The 10447-nt window shown below is 42.2% G+C and overlaps 1 pseudogene; it reads right to left on the bottom strand.

The window, feature by feature from the left end:
- Positions 1-8660: 8660 nt before the first annotated feature.
- LOC112135009 (U6 spliceosomal RNA) lies at positions 8661-8730 on the bottom strand (annotated as a pseudogene).
- Positions 8731-10447: the final 1717 nt, after the last annotated feature.

Below are 10447 nucleotides of genomic sequence, written 5' to 3'. Positions count from 1 at the left end.
TAGCCAGGCATGGTGGCACACGCCTGTAATCCCAGCTGCTTGGGTGGCTGAGGCAGGAGAATCACTTGAACCTAGGAGGCGGAGTTTGCAGTGAGCCGAAATCGCACCACTGCACTCTAGTCTGGGTGACAGAGCAAGACTCTGTCTCAAAAACAAGCAAACAAAACAAATAAACAAAGGGAAGTTGTACATTTCCAGTTCACTCACAGCGGTCAATCTTTGGATCCACGTTTCAGCCAACCAACCAAACTGTTAGAGCCCTTTCTAAGTCCCTGAGCTGAAACATTAAGTGTAGAATCTCTGCTTAGTGGGCTCATATTAATGAATTCAACCTGATCCAACTTTATGTTCCTTCCCCCGTTATCCCACACCCTTAATATTGATTCCTAAACATGTTCCCTGGTTTCTGCTTGTTTAAACTAGAAAATCAAGCAGTTCTTTTGGAATATAGTATACCTTTTCATGGGTCACACTTTGTACCTCTTCTTTAGGGACCTGCTGGACTTCAGTCTAGGTATAGGTTTAGAAATGAAAAGGGGTGGTGCGTATGTGTCTTGAGAAAAACCAGCAGTGTCTTGCAAGACAACTACCTCAGGGTAGGCCATTACCATTTCCTCAGGCAATACAAAGTTAATCCCCTCAAGCAGAGGTGGAAAGACGAATATCACTGCAGGTTTGGAGGCCAGCTCCTCTGGGGTTGGGGAGACCTCTTCCACTGGCAAAAAGATTCATCAGAGTTTGGAGGCTCAATGTCTCTAGCCTTATTAAAGTCATCCAAGTTTACAGAACCCCATTCTTTTCCAATGTCCTCACTTTAACAGTAGACACCTATGCGGCTTGGAGTTCAACTTGTGTTGTAATTCAGCCAATCATAGAATGAGGTTCTGCATTTGATTTTTCAGCAATTTCAGCCCTGTGCCTATAGGAGATAAGGTTCTCCTTCAGGGTATGCCTAGAAACTCTTGGATCATTTATGCAGCACTTGACCTGGGAATTCAAATCCCTGAGTTTGTCTTTTTCTTTCACCACTTTGTCCAGTGACATTAGCATTAGCCAACTACATCATTATATTCTTTACATTTCCAAAAATGTTTGAAAGTATCATATACAAAGTCACTTATCTCCTTGCTTCTTATAAGTGGTTGATTGGGAGCATCCAAAGCAGATATTTTGTGTATCTATATGAACATGCCATGGATTATCTAGTTTATACCATGGATTATCAGTGCTCTCTTTTTACTACTGGAAATAGAATTATTAACATCTTTAAATCAATTCATACTAGACAGCCAATTCCAGAACCAATTCAGAAAACTCATCTTAAAAATTCTGTTCCACTAGAACCACTCTCAGCACTAAAATCTGTATTAGGGCTCTCCAGAGAAACAGAGCCAATTTTATATATACACATATAAAACAGATAAAAGAAAATTTATTTTAGGAATTGGTTTACATGGTTGTGAAAGCTCAAAGGTCCCATGACCTACTATGGGACCTACAGCTTGTAGCTGGAGAAACAGGAAAGCCAGTGGTATAATTCAATCTGAGTCTGAAGGCTGATAATGTAAGTACTGGCCTGAACCTGATGGCCCAAGAATCAGGGGCATCAATATCTGAGGGCAGGAGAAGACAGACCATGGTGAAACCCCATCTCTACTAAAATACAAAAATTACCTGGGCATGGTGGCAGGCGCCTGTACTCCCAGCTACTCGGGAGGCTGAGGCAGGAGAATCGCTTGAACCCAGGAGGCAGAGGTTGCAGTGAGCCAAGATTGCGCCACTGCACTCCAGCCTAGGTGACAGAGCAAGACTCTGTCTCAAAAAAAAAAAAAAAAAAGAATTTACCCTTCCTCTACTTTTATGTTTTATTTGGGCCCTGAGTGGACTGGATGAGGCCCACATTGGTAAGGGTGATCTTTTTCACTCAGTCTACTGATTCAAATGCTAATCTCTTTCAGAAACACCCTCACAGACACAGCCATTAATAATGCCTCACCCGCTATCTGGGTATCCCTTAGCCTACTTAAGTTGACAAATAAAATTAACCATCACAATAAAGTTACCTTCTCCTCCTAGTTTGTTGTTGAATGTTTTCATCTTGAAGATATAAATCTTCAAGTGGAACAGAACCACTTAAATGTTGTCAAATGCTCTTTCTGAATATTAAGATAATCCTGTGGGGTTTGTTCTTTGTTCCACCAATATGATGCATTATATTGATTTTTTGATGTTAAATTAATCTTGAATTTCTGGGATAAATTCCACTTGAATGTGGTATTTAGCCCCTTTTTATGTTGTTGGATTTAGTTTGCTAGTTTTTAATTGAGGGATTTGCACCTATTTCATAAGAGATATTGACTTGTAGTTTTCTCGTGATGTCTTTTTCAGATTTTAATATCGAAGCAATATTTGCTTCAAAGAATGAGTTGGAAAGAGTTTTCTCCTCTTTTGTTTCTTAGAAGAATTTGTGAAGAATTGCTATGGATTCTTTTTTTTTTTTTTTTTTTAAGACAGATTCTCACTGTCACCCAGGCTGGAGTAGAGTGGCACAATCTCGGCTCACTGCAACCTCCGCCTTCTGGGTTCAAGTGATTCTCCTGCCTCAGCCTCCCAAGTAGCTGGGATTACAGGCTCCTGCCACCATGCCCGGCTGATTTTTGTATTTTTAGTAGAGACGAGGTTTTACCATCTTGGTCAGGCTGGTCTCGAACTCTTTACCTCGTGATCCACCTGCCTCGGCCTCCCAAAGTGCTGGGATTACAGGCGTGAGCCACCATGCCCGGCCTGAATTCATCTTTAAGTGTTTGGTAGAACTTACCAGTGAAGGCATCTGGGACTGAACTTATCTTTGTAGGTAGTGTTTTCATTATGAATTCTATCTATTTTCTTGTTATACGTTGATATGGTTTGGATGTTTGTCCCCTCAGATCTCATGTTGAAATTTGATTCCAAATGTTGGAGGTGGGGGCTAGTGGGAGGTGAGTAGATCACGGGGGCGGATCGCTCAAGAATGGTTTAGGCCAGGGGTGGTGGCTCATGCCTATAACACCAGCGCTTTGGGAGGCCGAGGTAGGAGAATTGCTCTAGGCCAGGAGTTCAAGACCAGCCTGGACAACATAGTGGGACCCCATCTCTTCAAAAAAGTTTAAATTTAGCCAGATGTAGTGGTGTGTGCCTATGGTCCCAGCTACTTGGGAGGCTGAGGTAGGAGGATTGCTTGAGCTCAGGAGGTCAAGGCTGCAGTTAGCAGTGATCACACCACTGTACTCCAGCTTGGGTGACACAGCAAGACCTTGTCTCAAAATAACCATAGAGCACCCGATTCTGTCGCTGTTCGGGGCGCCACTTGTAGCCTGCATGGACCTAGGAGGACTGAACAAAGCGGGGGTGAACATGAGAATAAAAGACAAGAGACAAAAGAGTCTATTTGGAAGAAGGGGTCAGGGGCACCTTGCCTCTAGTGGACAAGGGCCCTGAACTTTACACAGCCCTCCGTATTTATTAGGCAAAAGAAATAGCAGGAAAGGTGGGGGTGATTGTTGGATAATTGTCAGCCAGCTTTGGTTCACAGCAGCTTGTGAGACTGCATCCTTTGAACAATAGGCACTAATTTTCTCAGTAGATAACTGCAAGGAACCCCGCGCCAGGTAGTGATGTCTCTCAGCAAACCTTTTGGTGGCAGGCAGTGTGAGTTTGCCCACATCCTGCATTCATGATAAACAATTTGCTGTTTGATCATATAGCCTCCATCAAAATGCTAAGTTGGTCATGTCCCACGGGCCTTCAGCTCCCTGCAATGATGATGATGATGATGATGATGATGATGATAATAATAAAAGAATGGTTTAGCTCCATCCCCTTGGTGATAAGTGAGTTGCTGCTCTGAGTTCATGCAAGATTTGGTTGTGTGGCATCATTCTCCCTCTCTCTTTCTCCTGCTCTTGCTATGTGACATACTTGTTCTCCCTTTGCCTTCACAATGATTGTAAGCTTTCTGAGGCCTCATCAGAAGCCAAGCATATGCTGGTGCCATGCCTGTATACCCTGAAGAAACATGAGCCAATTAAATTTCTTTTCTTTATAAATTACACAGCCTCAGATATTCCTCTGTAACAACACAAGAATGGCCTGATACTTTGGTATGTTCAGATTTTCTATTTCTTCCTTAGTCAGATTCAGTAATTTGTATCATTCTAAGAATGTGTTCATTTCATCTAAGTTGTCTAATTTGTTGGCAAACAGTTTTATAGTATTTCCTTTTAATCATTTTTATTTCCCTAAGGTCAGTAGTAATGTCCCCTTTGTCATTTCTGATTTTAGTTTCGTCTTTTTTGTTTGTTCAGTCTAGCTACGTTTGTCAATTTCATTGATCTTTTCAAATAAACTACTTAGACTGCATTTCTTTTCTTTATTATTACTATCACGATTTTAATGATTTTAACTCTACACTTTATTATTTCCTTCCTTCTCCTTGCTTTTCGTTTGCTCTTCTTTTTCCAGTGTCTTACTGTGAAAGGTTAGGTTATTCATTTGGTATTTTCTTCTTCTTCTTCTTTTTTTTTTTTTTTTTTTTGAGATGGAGTCTCGCTCTGTGGTCCAGGCTGGAGTGCAGGGGTGCAATCTCGGCTCACTGCAAGCTCTGCCTCCCGGGTTCACGCCATTCTCCTGCCTCAGCCTCCTGAGTAGTTGGGACTACAGGAGCCCACCACCGCGCCCAGCTAATTTTTTGTATTTTTAGTAGAGACGGGGTTTCACCGTGTTAGCCAGGATGGTCTCAATGTCCTGACCTCGTGATCTGCCCACCTTGGCCTCCCAAAGCGCTGGGATTACAGGCATTAGCCACCGTGTGGCCAGTATCTTTCTTCATTTTTAAAGTAGGCATTTACAGCTATCAATTTCTATCTAAGGCTGGGTGCGGTGGCTCACCCACGTAATTCCTGGTCTTTGGGAGTCCGAGGCAGGAAGATCACCTGAGGTCAGGAGTTTGAGACCAGCCTGGCCAACATGGTGAAACCCCATCCCTACTAAAAATACAAAAAATTAGCTGGGCGTGGTGGCAGGCACCTGTAGTTCCAGCTACTTGGGTGGCTGAGGCAGGAGAATCACTTGAACCTGGGAGGCGGAGGTTGCAGTGAGCCAAGATGGCACTACTGCACTCCAGCCTGGGCAGTAAGAGCAAAACTCCGTCTCAAAAAAAAAAAAAAATTCTATCTAAGCAGTGCTTTAGCTGCATCCCTTAAGTTTTGATATGTTGTGGCTTCATTTTCATGTCTTTCACCCATTGGTTAAAAATGTATTTTTAAATTTCTATATATTTGTGAATTTCCAAATTTTCATTGTTGTTAATTTATAATTTTACTTAATTGTGGTCAAAGACATACTTTGTCTTGTTTTAATCTTTTTGATTTATTGAGGCTTGTTTACTTTACATGTGGTCTATCCCAAAAAATGTTCCATGTGCTTTTGAGAAGAATGTGTATTTTTCCATTGTTAAAGATGGAGTGTTCTGTTAGAACTACTTGGGAGTTATGTCATCTATTGTTGATATTCTGCCTAGTTGTTCTGGTGTGTTCAGCTGGGTTAGAGCTTCCGCCCTAGGAGTGGGTGTTGAGTGGGGGAAGGTCTCAGTCTCACCAGGAATTTAGTCTCTTCAACTTGGACTGAAAGAGGATGAGGAATGCTGGAAACCTATCCCTCCTGTGATATGCCATATCCCCTGATTAGGAGCTGAAGGAGAGGAGGCCCTGTCTTCATGGCCACAACTACCCAGAATGGAGCTTCCGAAAAATCTGAGCTGGGGGTAGGAGATGGAGAGAGTGTGCCACGGTTTAAGTGCCACAGACTCTAGCTGCTCTTACCATGACTTTCTTGAATAAATATTTCTTGATTTGCTGTATGCCCTTAGGAGCAACTTCCAGTTAAACCATTAAAAAACCATAAAAAAAAAAAAGTTATATTAGCCAGGCGCAGTGGCTCACGCCTGTAATCCCAGCACTTTGGGAAGGCTGAGGCAGGTGCATCATCTGAGGTCAGGAGTTCAAGGCTAGCCTGGCCAACATGGCAAAACCCCATCTCTAGTAAAATAAAAAAATTAGCTGGGCGTGGTGGCGTGTGCCTGTAATCCATCTCAAAAAATAAATAAAATAGTTATATCTTGCCAGTTTCCTGAATATTGTTTTACCAGTCCCAGTGATGTGTAGAAACTTCATTTACCTTTACATCCTTTTACCCTCCCTTATTTATTTATTTATTTATTTATTTTTTGAGAGGAGTTTCGCTCTGTCCCCCAGGCTGGAGTGCAATGGCGTGATCTCAGTTCACTGCAACCTCCACCTCCCAGGTTCAAGTGATTCTTCTGCCTCAGCCTCCCAAGTAGCTGGGATTACAGGCGCCTGCCACCACGGTAGGCTAATATTTGTAGTTTTTAGTAGAGACAGGGTTTCATCATGTTGGCCAGGCTGGTCTCCAACTCCTGACCTCAGGTGATGCGCCTGCCTTGGCCTCCCAAAATGCTGTGACTACAGGTGTAAGCCACCGTGCCTGCCCTACCCGCCCTCATTTATAATTGTCTTAAATATTGCCTTTGTATACATTGAGAACCACATTGGACAGTGATATAATTTTTGCTTCAATAAAGTTATTCAGAAAACTTAAGAGTTCACTGCATTTACCTATATTTTTCTCTTCTTATTGTTCATTCCTTCTTCCTGATGTTCCAAGACTCTTTGTTTTATTTTTCTGTTTAGAGAACTTCTTTTAGCCATTCTTTCAGGGTATATCCGCTGGTGACAAATTTACTTTTAATTCCTTTAAGAATGTCTTGGGGCCAGGGGCGGTGGCTCACGCCTGTAATCCCAGCACTTTGGGAGGCAGAGGTGGGCGGATCACTTGAGGTCAGGAGTTTGAGACCAGCCTGGCCAACATGGTGAAACCCCATCTCTACTAAAAATACAAAAGTTAGCTGGGTGTGGTGGTTCACGCCTGTAATCCCAGCTACTCAGGAGGCTGAGGCAGGAGAACAGCTTGAACCCAGGATGTGGAGGTTGCGATCAGCTGAGAGAGTGTCACTGCACCCCAGCCTGGGCATTAGAGTGAGACTCTGTCTTAAAAAAAAAGAATGTCTTGAACACTCCAAAGGAGGATATTCTTCTCTGGATATAGGCTTCCGGGTTAACATATCTTTTCTTTTCTTTCTTTCTTTTTTTTTTTTTTTTTGAGACAGAGTTTCACTCTTGTTGCCTAGGCTGGAGTGCGATGGCACAATCTCGGCTCACTGCAACCTCTGCCTCCTGGGTTCAAGTGATTCTTCTGCTTCAGGATTGAAAATCCAGGTTCCCCACTCAGCCTTTGTTGACACCAGAGGAAAGGGGCTCTTCATTACTGTTAGGTGGGACAGGAGTTCAGGTTCCCCTCTAGGCCTCTGCTAATATCACCCTGGCTGGTAGGCACCAGGGTGTCTTAATACTGCTCCCCATGTGGTTTCCACTAACACCATAGTGGTGTGGCTTCATTATTGCTAGGTAATGGTGAAAGTCCTGAATCTTCACTAGGTCTCCTCTGACACCCATGTGTGGGAATGTGAATGCCTTGTTAAGCCCAAATAGAGCTGGAAGTCTAGATTCCATAGATAGTCTCCACTGACACTGTGGAAGGAGGAGGGATAAGGATCATAAGGATAAAAGTTTCAGCGCCCCACTCAGCTTACTCTGACTTGATCAATGTGCCTCATTAAAACCTGGCAAGGGTGGTGGAATTCTAGGCTTCCCACACAGCCGTCTGTGGGGTGGGCCTGGGACTGAACTTTTTCTGCAGTGTTTGGGGTGAATAAATTAATATCTAAATTTTATCTCTTGCTAGGTTGCTTCTTTCCTGATCTTTTGACTAGATAGTCAGTCTTTCCTAGGCCTTTATTTTTGCCTGTGCTCACGGGCATTATTGTGTTGCAGGCTTCTCTAGCACCCAGTTGGGGATATACAAGGCAAAAAGAAAACCAAGGGAGCTTCCATGTTCTTCCTCAGGTCTCCATGTACCTAATCAGTCAGGCTTCATCCCTCCACCTTTCACGGACTTATGTTTGGTTTTATCTGTACTGAATGGGATAAATAGGGAAAACTATGTCTATTCCATCTTTTCAGAAGTAGAAGTCCCTCTCTAGTTTTAAAGTATAATTCTTTTAAGTATTTCCTCTACATACATTAAATACCATATCATGTGTCAAAATTTTTATATCAAATGTGATGTAAGAAATTCATGAAGAGAATGAGAGTCCTTCATATTTATTCCTATTTTTACCCATTCCATTGTTCTTTTTCCAAAGTTCCAAGCCTCCTTGTGCTTTTTATTTCCTATTTTGACATTTTAAGCCATTTTAAAAGGTAGGCCTGCTAACAACAAATACTCTTTGTTTTCATTTGTCTGAGAAATAAAACTCTTTATTTTCTACTCATTCCTGAGGATATTTTTGCTAGATGTAGATTTCACTGACAATCCTTTTCACAACTTGAAGAGTGTTGTGCCATTTCCTTCTAACATGCATGGTTGCAGATGAGAAATCTGCTGTCATTTTAATTGCTTTTCCCCTATAGGTAAGGTGTCCTTTCTCTCACATGCTACTTTCAGGATTTTTTTCTTTGTGTTTAGTTTTTTGTTTTGTTTTTTTTTTCAATATGGAAGTCTTCATGAATTTGTGTGTCATCCTTGCACAGGGGCCATGCTAATCTTCTCCGTTGCCCAGGCTAGAGTGCAGTGGCGCAACCTCGGCTCACTGCAACCTCCTCCTCCCAGGTTCAAGCTATACTCCTGCCTCAGCCTCCCTAGTAGCTGGGATTACAGGCACACGCCACCACACCCAGCTGATTTTTGTATTTTTAGTAGAGACAGGGTTTCATCATGTTGGCCAGGCTGACCTTGAACTCTTGATCTCAGGTGATCTGCCTGCCTCGGCCTCCCAAAGTGCTGAGATTACAGGCGTGAGCCACTGTGCCCAGCCTGAAGCAAGCATATCTTTGTGTTTTGTTTTTAGAAGGTTAATTATAATGTGTACTGGCATGGATTTCTTTTGGCTTATCCTATTTATGTTAGCTCAGCTTCTTGAATCTGTAGGTTTATAACTTTAGCCAACTTTGGGAAAATTTCAGCCATTATTTCCTTGAATATTTTTCAGTCTCATACTCTTCTCTTTCTGGGACTCTGATGATATAAATGTTTCATCTGTTGGTATTGCCTCGTAGGACCCTGAGGCTCCATTCCTTCTTTCCTAGTCTGTTTCTCTATGTTGTTAAGATTGTGTAGTTGCTAGGTATCTGTCACTGAGTTCATTTTGTTTTCTTTTTTTTTTTGAGATGGAGTGTCACTCTATCCCCTAGGCTGGAGTGCAATGGTGCGATCTCAGCTCACTGCAATCTCCACCTCCCAGGTTCAAGTGATTCTCCTGCCCCAGCCTCCCGAGTAGCTGGGATTACAAGTATGTGCCACCATGCCCGGCTAATTTTTGTATTTTTAGTAGAGACGGGGTTTCGCCGTGTTGGCCAGGCTGGTCTCAAACTCCTGACCTCAAGCGATCCACCCACCTCAGCCTCCCAAAGTGCTAGGACTACAGGTGTGAGACACCACGCCCAACCTGAGTTCATTATTTAGTACTCCAGTCATGTTTAATTAACTATTTTGCCCATCAATGAGTTGCTAATTTCAGTTATTGTTTTTACAGTTCAGTAATTTCCCTTTGGTTCTTTTTAATATTCCCAGTTTTCTGCTGAGATTTTCTATTGTTTCCATTTGTTTCAAAGAATTCACAATTATTTATTAGAGCATTTTTATGATTGCTGCTTTTATGATAGCCGTGAACTTGAATATCTGATTCATCGCTGTTTGTATCTGTTGATAATGATTATTTTTTCTCATGAAAGTTGTAATTTTCCTGGTTCTTGGTATTATGTGTGATTTTTAAAATTATATTTTGGATACTTGGAATATTATAATGTGAGACTTTACATTCTAAAAAATATTCTTTTTTAACAGCAGTCCCCCTGCTTAGGTATAGCACACAGGTCTTGGTGGGAGTGAATGTTTAGCTCCCTGATAAGCCTGGCTGACACCAACCTGCAGAAGTAGAGTACTAATTTATACTGCCTCTTTCAGATGCTTAGGGTAGAAGTTCAGCTCCACTCTCAGCCCTACTGACACCTTTCCAGAAAAAGCAGAGCACTAACTTACATTCATTGTCTCTGAGTAAATGTATAAGTTCAGCTTCTCACTGGAACCCACTGACACTGAGGGAAGGGAAAGTGGAGTCCGACTAGCTTCAATCTATACCATTTCATTCAATCTCATTGCTATCAGATGAGGATGGAGGATCCTTTTTCCACAGACATTCCTATACACTAATAACAGTTAAGCTGAGAGCCAAATCAGGAATGCAATCCTATTCACAATTGCCACAAAAATAATA

This window comes from Pongo abelii, chromosome 13 (genome assembly GCF_028885655.2).
Source record: "Pongo abelii isolate AG06213 chromosome 13, NHGRI_mPonAbe1-v2.0_pri, whole genome shotgun sequence".
In the NCBI taxonomy this organism is placed as follows: Eukaryota; Metazoa; Chordata; class Mammalia; order Primates; family Hominidae; genus Pongo; species Pongo abelii.
This window is presented reverse-complemented; position numbering and strand designations above follow the sequence as displayed.